The sequence below is a fragment of the Oncorhynchus kisutch genome, linkage group LG12 (assembly GCF_002021735.2).
Source record: "Oncorhynchus kisutch isolate 150728-3 linkage group LG12, Okis_V2, whole genome shotgun sequence".
In the NCBI taxonomy this organism is placed as follows: domain Eukaryota; kingdom Metazoa; phylum Chordata; class Actinopteri; order Salmoniformes; family Salmonidae; genus Oncorhynchus; species Oncorhynchus kisutch.
The window spans coordinates 36646016-36661986 of NC_034185.2; positions in this window are offsets into that span (position 1 = coordinate 36646016).

Here is a 15971-nt window from a genome sequence, read left to right on the forward strand (position 1 = left end):
GTCTGGAAAGAGAGTTTACAGTCTAACCAGACACCTACAGTTGAAGTGGGAAGTTTACATACACCTTAGCCCAATACATTTAACTCAGTTTTTCACAATTCCTGACATTTAATCCTAGTAAGAATTCCCTGCCTTAGGTCAGTTAGGATCACCACTTTATTTTAAGAATGAGAAATGTCAGAATAATAGCAGAGAGAATGATTTATTTCAGCTTTTATTTCTTTAAAAGTTTACATACACTCAATTAGTATGTGGTAGCATTGCCCGTAAATTATTTAACTTGGGTCAAATGTTTTGGGTAGCCTTCCACAAGCTTCCCACAATAAGTTGGGTGAATTGTGGCCCATTCCTCCTAACAGAGCTGGTGTAACTGAATCAGGATTGTAAGGCCTCCTTGCTTGCACACGCTTTTTCAGTTCTGCCCACATATTTCCTAATAGGATTGAGGTCAGGGCTTTGTGATGGCCACTCCAATACCTTGACTTTGTTGTCCTTAAGCCATTTTGCCATAACTTTGGAGTATGATTGGGGTCATTGTGCAGTTGGAAGACCCATTTGAGACCATGCTTTAACTTCCTGACTGATGCCTTGAGATGTTGTTCAAAATATCCACATAATTTTCCTGCCTCATGGTGCCATCTATTTTGTGAAGTGCACCAGTTCCTCCTGAAGCAAAGCACCCCCACAACATGATGCTGCCACCCCCAAGCTTCACAATTGGGATGGTGTTCTTCGGATTGCAAGCCTCCCCCGTTTTCCTCACATAATGATGGTCAATATGGCCAAACAGTACTATTTTTGTTTCATCAGACCAGAGGAGTTCTCCAAAAAGTACGATCTTTGTCCCCATGTGCAGTTGCAAACCGTAGTCTGTCTTTTTTTATGGCATCCCCATAGAGACTTCCAGAGGTCCGGACAACAGACCTTCCGATTTGACACACTGAACTCTATCTGAGAAGTAGTTGGGGAACCAGGCGAAGCAGTCATTTGAAAAGCCAAGGCAATTGCGTCTGCCGATAAGAATGTGGAGATTGACAGATGGAAAGCATGGCCAGCTGTGGAAAAATGCTTATTGAAAGTATCGATTATCGTAGATTTATCGGTGGTGACAGTGTTTCCTATCCTCAGTGCAGTGGGCAGCTGGGAGGAGGTGCTCTTATTCTCTATGGACTTTACAGTGTCCCAAAACATTTTGTAATTAGTGCTTTAGGAAGCAAATGTCTGTTTGACAAAGCTAGCCTTAGCTTTCCTAACTGACTGAGTATATTGGTTCCTGACTTCCCTGAAAAGTTGCATATTGCGGTGGTTATTCGATGCTAATGCAGAACACCACAGGATGTTTTTGTACTGGTCAAGGGCAGTCAAGTCTGGGGTGAACCAAGGGCAATATCTGTTCTTAGTTCAACATTTGTTGAATGGGGCATTATTTAAGATGGAGAGGAAAGCACTTTTGAAGAGCAACCAGGCATTCTCCACTGAAGGGATGAGGTCAATATCCATTCAGGTTACCCGGGCCAGGTGTTTTTAGGGAGCGTTTGTATCATGGGTGACCTGCCTGCCAATTAAAGTGGGATCACACCTTGCAAGGCCAGCCCTGTTAAAGAGGTCTGCTCTGCAATGCTGTATTGGGTCATGGTTGGAGAGGAAGTAAGAAATAAAGGAAACAATTGAACCTGCACCGTCAGCACAGGAGGGACTTCCTTGAACCGCTGAGCTGTATCACTGATTTGCTGTCACTTACTGTCACTCACATAAAGGAATTATTTGCAAATTGCAAAACCTTTCCTCTTAGATATATTAAGAGAAAGGGTATTACCTCAGAGAGTGGATTGGAAAGGGTTGCCCTTAACCACAACTGTTCCAGATTGGTGGTTACTTGTTGAGATGAGAAAGAGAAAGAGAGAGACCTTGTTAGCGAGAGCGTTTTGGATGCATTGGTGCGGGGGAGCAATCAATCACTTCAAAGCTGGGGTGGCAGTTTGGTTTTAGAAGTAGGGGGGGGGGGTACAGAACCTGGTGGGGGGTCTTTGAGTACCCGCCCTGGTTCTTTTTGGGCATCTAAAGCACATTTCCTGCATTTTTACACAATCCAAAATATCTCTGTTTAGAACAGCTAGGTAAGACATCATTATTAAATATGTTTAAGTGATTAATAAGACTGAACTAGATCAAATGTAATTCAAAAATACAAATGAAACATTCAACAATTTCAAAGATTTTACTGAGTTTCAGTTCATATAAGGAAATCAGTCAATTGAAATGGATTCATTAGGCCCTAATCTATGGATTTGACATGACTGGGAATTCAGATATGCATCTGTTGGTCACAGATACCTTAAAAAAAGTTAAGGGTGAGGATCAAAAAACCTATCAGCATCAGGTGTGACCACCATTTGCCTCATGCAGAATTACCTATAGAGTTGATCAGACTGTTGATTGTGGCCTGTGGAATGTTGTCCCACTCCTCTTCAATGCTGAATATTGTCAGGAACTGGAACACGTTGTTGTACACATACTGTAGATCCAAAGCATCCAAAACATGCTCAATGGGTGACAGGTTTGTTGAGTATGCAGCCCATGGAAGAACTGGGACATTTTCAGATTCCAGGAACTCTGTACAGATCCTTGCGACATTATCTTGCTGAGACATGAGGTGATGGCAGCGGATGAAAAAGGCACGACAATGGCCCATATAATTAAGCTCATAGGACTAATACTACTGTAAAGCTGTTTTTACTTGCACACAATATTGCTGAGTCCCCCCATCCTGTCCCTAGGGGTCCACCAACCTTCAGCCCTGCCACTTCCACACTGCCAGATCATAATATCTGCTCAGTCAGTCTACAGTTCAAGCCGTTTGTTCTTGCATATATCTTGTTATCCCGTTGTGCTTAGCTTGACTCTGCTTTTCTCTCCGCTACAGTTCCGTCCGCTCTGCCTCTGGTCCCTGTCGCCAGTCCCTCGTCTCATGAGTCCTGTTTCCCTGCCCTGGACCCCTACTCTACGGCTTCCTTGGATTCCGCTCCGGACCTGCTTACCCTGCCCTCACTCCCCTTGCCCCAGCCTCAGTCCCCGCCCGAGCCTGGTCCTGGTCTGCACCCCATCTTCCCTCCGCTGTTCAATAAATACCTTAGTTACCTTATCTGTCTCCTTGTCTGAGTCTGCACTTGGGTTCACCTGGTCTGCCCCACTTAACAGTTTCTTCAGATAATGGTCTCCTGAAGGGAGAATCTTTAGACATGCTGAGATAAAAAACATACTCTTTGCCAGAATTTAGCCAGCCTTCACAAGACCATAACACATGCAAATCTGCATGGCCAGGCAGACTGCACGGCCAGGTACGACTCCAACACCATTACATTTTCTGATTTAGTCCCCTTGACGTTCTGGCCAATAATTTGTGTACCTATGGATAACAAAATAAAAGCCTAACCAGCTCTGCTGGCAACAATTTCATTAAGCCTGTTTTGTAGACATTTACTGACACCGGCCATATTCAAAGTGTGTTTTCCAATTTATCTTAAGACATGTAGCTCGCTAGCTAGGTAATCAATGAACCTAGCTAGGTAAACAACGTGTAAGATCACATACGTCACATAATGTTAGCTAACGAGCCAGCCAGCTAACGTTAGCTAGTTAAAAAACTATGAATATAGAGCCAAATCATGTCGTTACTACACTGTATGAATATGCTGGGAGCTAAGCAACCAGGTTCAATGTTAGCTAGCTAACATTAGGCTGTAACTACAAAGCAAACAGCTCTGGGATGCAAATAATAACATCAGCGAGGGAGCCAGCCAGCTAATGCTAGCTAGCTAACAGTACACTTTAGCTTGAAATGAAACCACTTTGTCAAAATTAGAAATGTGTAATATCTGAAAATGTAGCTAGCTAACGCTAGACTACCTTATCTGTATACATCATCATCCATAATGGACACTTTTCCCTGTAACGGAGGCATGCCACAGTTGCCCTTAGTTTGAAGATGTAATCTGGAGACAGTTTTTTTCTCTTTAGCTAACATACTCTAATTCCACAGATTTTAAAACTTGATCGTCCAGAAAGTGGAGAGCAACACTTAGCTATGCAGCTCCACTACATGATATATTACAAATTTAACAATTGTATTCATATTTACAGATGGCATACAGGTTTGTTGTTAAGGTGCGTGAAAGTTCACATGTTCCAGAAGGCATTTCTACCAAAAAACACATTTTGATTTAAAAAAAATATATACATGTATGTTAAAATGGATCTCCTGTGAAGTCGTGACTTGCGACATACACCTAGATGTTCATAATGGAAAGAAGTGGAGGGCTCTTAACTTTTTATGGCTGCAGGGGCAGTATTGAGTAGCTTGGATGAAAAGGTGCCCATTGTAAACGGCCAGCTCCTCAGTCTCAGTTGCTAATATATGCATATTATTATTAGTATTGGATAGAAAACACTCTGAAGTTTCTAAAACTGTTTGAATTATGTCTGTGAGTATAACAGAACTCATATAGCAGGCAAAAACCTGAGAAATTCCACTTCCTGTTTTTTTTGGGGGGGTGGCAGAATTTCAACCAAGCTCTCATTGAAATTACAGCGAGATATGGATGAGTTTTCACTTCCTACACCTTCCACTGGATGTCAACAGTCAATAGAACTTTGTCTGATGACTCTCATGTGAAGGGGGGTCGAATGACACAGGAAATAGTCACCACTGCCGCAAGTTGACCATGCATTCACTATGCGCGTTCACAGATGAAGGACCTGCGTTCCATCGCTCATCTGAAGTCATTCTAATTCTCCGGTTGGAACGTTATTCAAGATATATGTAAACAACATTATAAAGATTGATTCAGAACATTGTTGACATGTTTCTACTGACTGTTACGGAACTTTTGGACATTTCGTCACGTTATAGTGGACGCGCTTTGTGACTTTGGAATAGTTTACCAAATGCGCTAACCAAAGTAGCTAATTGGACATAAATAACGGACATTTTTGAACAAATCAAGCATTTATTGTGGACCTGGGTGTCACGCCTTGGTCTTAGTATTTTGTGTTTTCTTTAATTATTTGGTCAGGCCAGGGTGTGACATGGGTTATTGTGGTGTGTTTTTGTCTTAGGGGTTTTGTGGGGTGTCTACGTAGTCTATGGCTGCCTGAGACGGTTCTCATTCAGAGTCAGGTGATTATCGTTGTCTCTGATTGGGAACCATATTTAGGCAGCCATATTATGTGAGTGTTTTCGTGGGTGATTGTTCCTGTCTCTGTGTTAGTGTTCACCAGACAGGCTGGATAGGTTTTCACATATTCCGTTTGTTGTTTTGTATTGTTCGTTTTCGTCGTTATTAAAGATGTCTCGATTTAACCACGCTGCATTTTGGTCCGACTCTCCTTCAACGGAAGAAAGCCGTAACACCGGGATTCGTAGAACTGGATTCTGATGAAGTTCATCAAAGATAAGGAAACATTTATCATGTATTTTCTGGTTTCTGTTGACTCCAACATGGCGGCTAATTTGGCTTCTGTTCTGAGCGCCGTCTCAGATTATTGCATGTGTTGCTTTTTCCGTAAACTTTTATTGAAATCTTACACAGCAGTTGCATTAAGGAGAGGTATATCTATAATTTCATGTGTATAACTTGTATTATCGTCTGCATTTATGATGAGTATTTCTGTTGAAACGATGTGGATATGCAAAGTCACTTGATGTTTTTGGAACAAGTGAATCTAATAAGCCAATGTAAACTCAGATTTTTTTTATTTAAATATGAACTTTATCAAACAAAACATGCATGTATTGTGTAACATGAAGTCCTATGAGTGTCATCTGATGAAGATATATCAAGGTTAGTGATTCATTTTATCTTTATTTCTGGTTTTTGTGAATGCTATATTTTGCTGGAAAATGGCTGTGCTTATTGTGGTTTGGAGACCTAACAATCATTTGTAGTGCTTTTGCTGAAAAGCCTATTTGAAATAACAACAAGATTACCTTTAAAATGATGTAAATCACATGTATGTTTTAGGAATTGTAATTATGAGATTTCTGTGGTTTGAATTTGGCGCCCTCTATTTTCACTGGTAGTTGTCATATCGATCCCGGTATTGGGATTGCAGCCATAACAAGTTAACCAACATGAGTCTAAGTGATATAAAACATGCAATCATCATTGAAAAGGAAACCGCACAACGCTCGGATAAACATCCCCACAGCATGATGCTGTCACCACCATGCTTCACCGTAGGGATGGTGCCAGGTTTCTTTCAGACGTGATGCTTGGCATTCAGGCCAATGAGTTCAATCTTGGTTTCATCAGACCAGAAAATCCTGTTTCTCATGATCTGAGAGTATTTAGGTGCCTTTTGGCAAATGCCAAGCGGGCTGTCATGTGCCTTTTGCTGAGGAGTTGCTTCCGTCTGGCTACAGCACTATAAAGGCCTGAATGTTGGAGTGCTGCAGAGAAGGATGTCCTTCTGGAAGGTTCTCCCATCTCCACAGAGGAACTATTGAGCTCTGTCAGAGAGAGCAGTGGGTTCTTGGTCAACTCCCTGACCAAGGCCCTTTCACCCTGATTGACCAGTTTGGCCAGGCGGCTAGCTCTAGGAAGAGTCTTGGTTGTTTCAAACTTCTTCCATTTAAGAATGATGGAGGACACTGTTGTTGAAGACCTTCAATGCTGCAGAAATGTTTTGGTACCCTTCCCCAGATCTGTGCCTCGACACAATCCTGTCTCGGAGCTCTACGGACAATTCCTTCGACCTCATGGCTTGGTTTTTATTCTGACATGCACTGTCAACTGTGGGACCTTATATAGACAGGTGGGTGCCTTTCCAAATCATGTCCAATCAATTACATTTACCACAGGTGGACTCCAATCAAATTGTAGAAACATCTCAAGGATGATCAATGGAAACAAGATGCACCTGAGCTGAATTTCGAGACTAATAGCAAAAGGGTTTGAATACTTACAGTACCAGTCAAAGGTTTGAACACACCTACTCCTTCAAGGGTTTTATTTATTTGTACTATTTTCTACATTGCAAAATAATAGTGAAGACATCAAAATCTTGAAATAACACATGGAATCATATAGTAACCAAAAAAGGGTTTAACAAATCAAAATATATTTTAGATTGATCAAAGTAGCCACCCTTTACTTTAATGCCATCTTTGCACACTCTTGGCATTCTCTCAACCAGCTTCACCTGGAATGCTTTTCCAGCAGTCTTGAAGGAGTTACCATATATGCTGAGCACTTGTTGGCTTCTTTTCCTTCACTCTGCTGTCCAACTCATCTCAAACAATCTCAATTGGGGCCAGGTCATCTGATGCAGCACTCCATCACTCTCCTCCTTGGTCAAATAGCCCTTACACATTCTGGAGGTGTGTTGGGTAATTGTCCTGTTGAAAAAAAGTGAAAGTCCCAAAAGTGAAAGTCCTAAGCGCAAACCAGATGGGATGGCATGTCGCTGTAGAATGCTCTACTATCCATGCTGGCTGTGTGCTTTTAATTCTAAATAAATCACTGATAATGTCACCAGCAAAGCTAGGTAAAGCTCCGCCTTATCTCAGCTCACTGGTCACGATGGCAACACCCATCCGTAGCACGCGCTCCAGCAGGTGTATCTCACTGATCATCCCTAAAGCCAACACCTCATTTGGCCGCCTTTCGTTCCAGTACTCTGCTGCCTGTGACTGGAACGAATTGCAAAAATCGCTGAAGTTGGAGACTTTTATCTCCCTCACCAACTTCAAACATCAGCTATCTGAGCAGCTAACCGATCGCTGCAGCTGTACATAGTCTATTGGTAAATAGCCCACCCTTTTCACCTACCTCATCCCCATACTGTTTTTATTTATTTACTTTTCTGCTCTTCTGCACACCAATATCTCTACCTGTACATGACCATCTGATCTTTTATCACTCCAGTGTTAATCTGCAAAATTGTAATTATTTGCCTACCTCCTCATGCCTTTTGCACACATTGTATATAGACCCCCCCCCTTTGTTTTCTACTGTGTTATTGACTTGTTAATTGTTTACTCCATGTGTAACTCTTTGTTGTATGCTCACACTGCTATGCTTTATCTTGGCCAGGTCGCAGTTGCAAATGAGAACTTGTTCTCAACTAGCCTACCTGGTTAAATAAAGGTGAAATAAAAAATAAATAAAAAACCCCCACACCATCACACCGCCTCCCCCATACTTCACGGTGGGAACCACACATGCAGAGATCATCCGTTCACATACTCTGCATCTCATAAGACACTGCAGTTGGAACCAAAAATATCAAATTTGGACTCATCAGACCAAAGGACAGACTTCCACAGTCTAATGTCCATTGCTCGTGTGTCTTGGCCCAAGCAAGTCTCTTCTTATTATTGGTGTCCTTTAGTAGTGGTTTCTTTGCAGCAATTCGACCATGAAGGCCTGATTCATGCAGTCTGCTCTGAACAGTTGATGTTGAGATGTGCCTGTTACTTGAACTCTGTGAAGCATTTATTTGGGCTGCAATTTCTGAGGCTGGTAACTCTAATGAACTTATCATCTGCAGCAGAAGTAACTCTGAGTCTTCCTTTCCTGTTGCTGTCCTCCTGAGAGCCAGTTTCATCACAGTGCTTGATGGGTTTTGCAACTGCACTTGAAGGAACCTTTCAAAATGTGTGAAATGTTCCGCATTGACTGACCATCATGTCTTAAAGTAATACTGGACTGTCGTTTCTCTTTGCTTATTTGAGCTGTTCTTGCCATAATATGGACTTGGTCTTTTACCAAATAGTGCTATCTTATGTATACAATCCCTACCTTATCACAACACAACTGATTGGCTCAAACGCATTAAGAAGGAAAGAAATTTCACAAATGTATTTATTAACATGCCACACCTGTTAATTAAAATGCATTTCAGGTGACTACCTCAGGAAGCTAGTTGACAGAATGCCAAGAGTGTGCAAAGCTGTCATGAAGGCAAAGGGTGGCTACTTTGAAGAATCTCAAATATAAAATATAGGTTGATTTGTTCTAACACTTTTTTGGTTACTACATGATTCCTTATGTGTTATTTTATAGTGTTATCTTCACTATTATTCTACAATGTAGAAACTAGTAAAAATAAAGAAAAACCTGGAATGAGTACTGTAGGTGTGTCTGAACTTTTGACTGATACTGTATGTTAATAAGGTATTTAAGTTTTATTTTTAATACATTTTCCAACATAAAAAAAAAACTGTTTTCACTTTGTCAGCGTTATCTGGGTTAGGGGAGGGTTTGGCCAGCCGGGACATCCTTGTCCCATCTTGCAACTCCTGTGGCGGGCTGGGCGCAGTGCATGCTGAGACGGTCGCCAGGTGTACGGTGTTTCCTCCGACACATTGGTGTGCCTGGCTTCCGGGTTAAGTGGGCGTTGTGTCAAGATTCAGTGCGGCTCTCGACCTTCACCTCTCCCGAGTCCGTATGTGAGTTTCAGCGATGCGACAAGACTGTAACTACCAATTGGATAGATACCACAAAATTGGGGAGAAAAAGGGAGAAAATTAGAATAAATAAATAAATAAGAATCCAATGCGGCCAATGAGGCAGGAGAAATGATGGCTGTGAGTGGCCATCGGTGTGAGAGCTCACTCAAGAGTTATTGGTAGCCCCTAACATGGAGCACAGAAAATACTGGAGTTCCATTTTAGCAAGCAACAACGTGAGAGACAAGCACTGGCTGTCACCAACCAGTGACAGGACCATGGAAAGTTCTTCCACTCGTGTGCCATCAATGGAAACGTCACAAAATAACTAACGACCAGCCCGCTTGGGTAGCAACTTCAGAAGGCAAAAACAAATTTACTCTTTAAAATAATGTTTTTAATAAAAAAATTGAATTCCTATTTTTATAAATATGGCAACCATTTTATAAAAGCAATAAGGCCCTTGAACCGCGGGATTGTCGTGTGATAACGCCCTCCTAAGGGCTGTTCACGGCCCTCGGTTTTGCATAATTTGAGTGCCTCCATTTTGTCCAACAAAATGTATGTTGACCCACCTATTAATGAGCGTGTGTGTGTGAGAAAGAGGGGAGGCCATCTGTGCGTGCGCGCTTGTGTGTGTGTGTAGCAAGTGCCTGGTCTGCAAATGGAGTCAATGGATTATTGACCTAAGCCCCTGACAGGCGTGAGGAAGCTGCTCCCTGTGGCGACATGCTCATTGACAAGGCAGAGGCTGCATGCAGTGCCCACGCTCCAGCACTCCTTATTTACACAAAGTTAGACCTCCTCTCCTTTATCTCTTTCTTTCTCTATTTAACTGTCTCACAGCTTTCTTTCTTTCTTTCTTAACTTCAGCTCCGAGATCCTTCATTGCCCTGAGATCATCATCACAGATTCTTCGATAGACTTTAGGGATCCTCAGGGTTCCACAAACAGAGCTAGAGTTCCATCCCTGTTCCATGTGGATCTCCTCAGGGAATCTACCCATACCTGAGTAGCAACATACATTGAGTATATAAAGCATTAAGAACACCTTCTCTTTCCGTGACATAGACTGACCAGGTGAAAGCTACAATCCCTTATTGATGTCAATTGTTAAATCCACATCAATCATTGTAGATGAAGGGGAGGAGACAGTTTAAAGAAGGATTTTTAAGCCTTGAGGCAATGGAGACATGGATTGTGTGTGTGTGCCATTTAGAGCGTGAATGGGCAAGACAAAATATTTAAGTGCCTTTGAACATAGCGTGGTAGTAGCTGCCAGGCCACGCTCACCGGTTTGTGTCAAGAACTGGAACACTGCTGGATTTTCACGCTCAACAGTTTCTTGGTCTACCACCCAAAGGACATCCAGCTAACTTGACACAACTGTGGGAAGCATGGAGTCAACATTGGCCAGTATTTTGACAGTCCAAATTGAGGCTGTTCTGAGGGCAAAAGGGGGAGAATATGTTAGAATGATAATGGTAAACAGTAGATAATTAATAAAGAATGTCAGCCTGTCTGATTTCTTTCAGAGTCTGCCCTGTTAGAAGACATGAATAGATTCTAACATTTACTGTGAAGAAATGACAGTGAAATATTAATTTTCTCCTTGATTAGATAGAACTGATGAGAAAGTCAAAGCTTAATTAGGCATAGATAATGACAGCTTATAGGTTTACTGGAATAAAAGTGAAAAAAAGACTGAAATGTCTGCTCTTTATATTTTTTTGTCTTACAAGGGTTTAAACTAGCGAGTAATGTCATTAGCGGTTATAGCTAGATTATAAGAGATGAAGACAGCAGGTTTTTTTGGTGGTGGGGGGGGGGGGTCTCGACCTGATCCATGTTGTCAAACATCCTCGCCTTTAAGAAAGCATTCTAGTCCTCCGTTACCTCTTAACCATTCACGTTTTGTGCTCAAGTGGATTCATGCCGTAATTATCTTACTATATCATTTGTGACAGCTCTTTCAGAATGTGTGATGTATTCAACTCTAAAGGAATATTCTGCTCCAGTGATATGCCAGAAGGGGTCTTCAGGAAGCAGCCATTTACAGAAAAAAAAGAAGAAAAAAAATGTAATTGTGGATGTAATTATTGTATATATATTTGCAGTGTGCATGGGTGCCTTCAAATATCTCCGTTTGTGAGAGCGAGCGCAATAATGAGGCATCATTATCACATTCCAGATTTGCAAAAAAACTTCACTTGCATGCCAAGCAAACACATACTGCAACACTTCTACTGACTATTCATCCATTTTTTATATACAAAAACATCACTTCGGTATGAATTTAAAAACAAATGTAAATGTCCCTGATACCAATAATAGCTGACTGCCTTTTTTATCTCCATCGAAGCACACAAACCCAGACCTTTAGAAAATGTAATATTTCCTTTGAAGTTTAGTCGCTGTGAAGTTTAGTCGCTGCTATTTGTGTGACAACAAACAACCTCTGGGGTGTAGATGATTGACAAGTTGTGACACATAATTAGTCACATCCTGTCGTTCTATTCCTTCATGGAGACTCTCAGGCTGATCTGCCACAACACCTGACAGCGACAGCGGCGGAACGGGAGAGGTGTACGCCAGATAAGACAGTGTCCCTCCATGCAAAGAGAAAGGGTTGAACTTTATACCTCGAAGTTTGTACCCAGTGGAATAAAACTCAACTTTGTTTATCCCTGTGGGGCAGTTGTAACCAGGCCAGATCTCAGTTTCCTTTCAGGTCTTGTTGTTAGCATAGCAGATATGGGTAGTTATTTTGTAAAGCCATGCAGCTCCGCATATGAGACCCATTAGCTTCACCCACCCATGGAATAATGTTTAAGAACACATCAAAAGGGCCCTTTACTACCCTCACCATTCTGCACCCCTGCAACAGAGCTCCCTTCCAGAGGTTTGATTGTGTGTGTGTGTGTGTTTTCACATGTTAAGCTTAAACTTCACATCTTAAATCATATTTTCCTTTGTACACTGCTCAAAAAAAATAAAGGGAACACTTAAACGACACAATGTAACTCCAAGTCAATCACACTTCTGTGAAATCAAACTGTCCACTTAGGAAGCAACACTGATTGACAATAAATGTCACATGCTGTTGTGCAAATGGAATAGACAAAGGGTGGAAATTATAGGCAATTAGCAAGACACCCCCAATAAAGGAGTGGTTCTGCAGTTGATAACCACAGATCACTTCTCAGTTCCTATGCTTCCTGGCTGATGTTTTGGTCACTTTTGAATGCTGGCGGTGCTTTCACTCTAGTGGTAGCATGAGACAGAGTCTACAACACACACAAGTGGCTCAGGTAGTGCAGCTCATCCAGGATGGCACATCAATGCAAGCTGTAGCAAGAAGCTTTGCTGTGTCTGTCAGCGTAGTGTCCAGAGCATGGAAGCGCAACCAGGAGACAGGCCAGAACATCAGGAGATGTGGGGGAGGCCGTAGGAGGGCAACAACCCAGCAGCAGGACCGCTACCTCCGCCTTTGTGCAAGGAGGAGCAGGAGGAGCACTGCCAGAGCCCTGCAAAATGACCTCCAGCAGGCCACAAATGTGCATGTGTCTGCTCAAACGGTCAGAAACAGACTCCATGAGGGTGGTATGAGGGCCCGACGTCCACAGGTGGGGGTTATGCTTACAGCCCAACACCGTGCAGGACGTTTGGCATTTGCCAGGGAACACCAAGATTGGCAAATTCGCCACCGGCGCCCTGTGCTCTTTACAGATGAAAGCAGGTTCACACTGAGCACATGTGACAGACGTGACAGAGTCTGGAGACACCGTGGAGAACGTTCTACTGCCTGCAACATCCTCCAGCATGACCTGTTTGGCGGTGGGTCAGTCATGGTGTGGGGTGGCATTTCTTTGGGGGGCCGCACAGCCCTCCATGTGCTCACCAGAGGTAGCCTGACTGCCATTAGGTACCGAGATGAGATCCTCAGACCCCTTGTGAGACCATATGCTGGTGCGGTTGGCCCTGGGTTCCTCCTAATGCAAGACAATGCTAGACCTCCTATGGCTGGAGTGTGTCAGCAGTTCCTGCAAGAGGAAGGCATTGATGCTATGGACTGGCCCGCCCGTTCCCCAGAACTGAATCCAATTGAGCACATCTGGGACATCATGTCTCGCTCCATCCACCAACGCCACATTGCGCCACAGACTGTCCAGGAGTTGGCGGATACTTTAGTCCAGGTCTGGGAGGAGATCCCTCAGGAGACCATCCGCCACCTCATCAGGAGCATGCCCAGGCGTTGTAGGGAGGTCATACAGGCACGTGGAGGCCACACACACTACTGAGCCTCATTTTTACTTGTTTTAATGACATTACATCAAAGTTGGATCAGCCTGTAGTGTGGTTTTCCACTTTAATTTTGAGTGTGACTCCAAATCCAGAGCTCCATGGGTTGATAAATTTGATTTCCATTGATAATTTCGGTGTGATTTTGTTGTCAGCACATTCAACTATGTAAAGAAAAAACTATTTAATAAGAATATTTCATTCATTCAGATCTAGGATGTGTTATTTTAGTGCTTCCTTAATTTTTTTGAGCAGTGTATTAAATTGACAGTTCAGATGTTAACACCACCTTTTCACGTGTGAGATGTTTTCACCTCACGTGTGAATTGCAGTTGCACGTGAAATTTGCGGTTTCACGTGTTAAAAACTGTATGGTGAAAATCTCATGTTCACAGGTGGAATTGTAAGTTCCCAGAGGTGGTGCTAACGTGTTGCAGTAGCAGTGTTTCCACATACAGAATTGCAAATGCTGTAATGCAGTTCTGCAAATAGGTAACAGCCTACCTGAGTATAACAATTCAAGTGTCTTAAAAGTATGGTTTCTTATTTCTGAGCCATCCATTCTGAGTGTTACTGCTGCAGGTGCATTCCTCTTCTTCATACGTAGGTCTGTGACCATTGGGAAAAGCACAATGAAAAGAACAGAGAAACTAGCACTCTGCACATTCTTATTTATCCTGTTTAATTAACATGTTACTATTAGCTCTGTCAAAGTTAACTTGAGTTAACTTTTTGTAATTTTAGGTCACAATTTGTTTTCAATTGCATCGTCTTAAAGCGTTCGATATAAACTGAAAATATGCGTGGCTTTCTTGTGACTTTTCTTTTGCAAAATAACTGAATTAACTGACTTATTGTCAACATACAACATCCCATTAAGGTGACATTAAGGTGTGGGATGTTCACTCTATTACAATAGTGGGTCTATTTTGTTCCAGCTGCTGGCATATTCTTTACATTTATAATTCACCTGTGGGAAAGTGGAGGCTCTCTCTAGATTGTTTGAGTAAATTACCTCTGCCCTCGACTTGCAATTAAAACCGGTAAATTAATCTCTTGCACTGCTCTCTTCTAAAGTGGATACCAACTCAACTAAAGTGGAAAGTTTGGAGACAGTGGCCAACGTGACAGAGGGGACACTCCATGATCTGGAAACAGTGTGAACTAAGCTGGAAGGGGGAAAAAATCTATCTCCATATAAAGAAAACAAAATCACTCGAAAATCATTCACATAAATTCAACGTGCGGGTCACTGGACTTGAAGCGCGGAATCCAACTTTCTTAATGAGCAATCTTTCTATGAACCGTTTAGGCTTTAGAATCTGGGGCTCCATGCTGCTGAGACATATTGCACACCATATGGGTCCTCTCCGGAACGAATCTCGTTGAATGATTGTACGAATCCTCAGTTTTGAAGTCAAACTGCAAATTGTTCGCCTCGTAGCAGAATCCGGGGTTCTGACCCATGTGGAGAAGAGGATCAGCATATGTGACTGACTGGATCAAATCAGTCTTAGGTAGCAACATTTTTAATTGAGTTTTTGACATTGGTCAAAAGTAGAGACTCAGAGCTTCAAAATGGTATATCATACACTGCATGTTTGAGGAACAATAGGAAAGTAATTCTGCTTTGAAAGTTGATAAACTTGTAAACTCACTTTTGAGAAAAGGGCCATTGAATGTTTTGGTACCTACTAGAGCTCTCCTTTGTCTACACCCATTCAACGTTGTTCACACCATCTTTTAAACCTGCCACACCCATCTCTTAAAGGATTCACATGTGAGGTCATGTGTTAAACAGTGAGACGTGTAGTAAAGATTAAGACTAAAAGTGGTAGTAGCCAATAATAAGGAACGTTCCCAGGTAAATAGAAAGTGTCCAGATAAAGATATTTTATAAATATTACATCAATCAAGAATTGTACTTTTGAATTCCATAAAGTCAGTGTGGAAGAGGTGGACTCGTTTTTACTGTGGATATAGAATCTTTTGTACCTATTTCCTCCAGCATCTTCACAAGGTCCTTTGCTGTTGTTCTGGGATTGATAGGAGAGAGAACATGTCTCCTTCCTGAGCGGTATGACGGCTGCTTGGTCCCATGGTGTTTATACTTGCGTACTATTGTTTGTACAGATGAACGTGGTACCTTCAGGCATTTGGAAATTGCTCCCAAGGATGAACCAGACTTTTTCTGGTTTGTTAATTCGCTACAATGGCT